This window comes from Nannospalax galili, unplaced genomic scaffold, assembly GCF_000622305.1.
Source record: "Nannospalax galili isolate Female #2095 unplaced genomic scaffold, S.galili_v1.0 scaffold2752, whole genome shotgun sequence".
NCBI classification, from domain to species: Eukaryota; Metazoa; Chordata; class Mammalia; order Rodentia; family Spalacidae; genus Nannospalax; species Nannospalax galili.
In genome coordinates this window covers 134984-136033 of record NW_008330356.1, presented here as the reverse complement: position 1 = coordinate 136033, position 1050 = coordinate 134984, and positions in this window count along the sequence as shown.

Sequence of the window (1050 nt, the reverse complement as noted above, 5' to 3'; positions counted from 1 at the left end):
AATCTGTGTGAAGATAGACAGCATTGCAAGGCTAGAAATCACAGATTAAAAATAGCTTACTATTAAAAAAAAATAGCTTACTGCAACTTAGGTCCAAACCTAGTTAAATTATTAGATGGTTTTGGAGAAGAAAAATAAACATCAAAATTCTGTATCATATTTTAAACGGCAACCATAATTTAAAAATATAACCATCATTATGAAGAAAAAGTAATTTAGTAGATATAAAGCAATGAAATAGAGTATTATATTTTCTTTAGATAATGTCTACTAGCTACATCTTCAGAACTGCAATATTATAGTTCTTCATTCAATCTTGGGGGTGTATCTATCTATATTCAACATGGAATATTACACACATGTCTTTGGGATATCAGAGTGGCAGCAGTCCAGGGAAGCCATCTGACAGGCAGGCGAGTTGAATAATAATCTAAAATAGTCTAGAACAGTTTTGGGAACTGAACCCAGATAAACCTTGCATCTTAAATACATTAAGCATCCAGTTTATTCCCCTGGGGTCTTTTTGCCCCAAAAACTATTCTGACCTATTACTCTGTCATTTTTTCCCCTGTGCACCACTACTAATACTCTCAGGAAAAGATGTTTCATTACCTAGGCACAACATTATGTAAATTATATTTTTATTGTTGAGCTTGAGTACATTTTAACTTCTGTACTAATGGCTTCTCTGTAAAAGTTCAACATTCACCACGCTTCACTCACCATAGAGCGAGATGATCACCAGTAACATTTTTGATCTAAAAACATTCCTAATAATGGCACAAGTATCTGACTCATAATTTTACCCATTTGACACAATTAAGACTTTTTTAACAGTGTTGTTCCTAATTCTGTCTCATCTTTCCCTACATCCCATAATGCTGCAGACATTTATCTCTATTATAAAATGATCATTCACCAGCCTGGCACGTTTAAGTTCATGTTCACTGACTTACATTAACCACCACTCCCAGAAAGCTTCAGAAGACTGTTTTTCATTTTGTCAGGTTATCATCCAACTTTCTAATATAATAGTATTTCTCTTCTAAT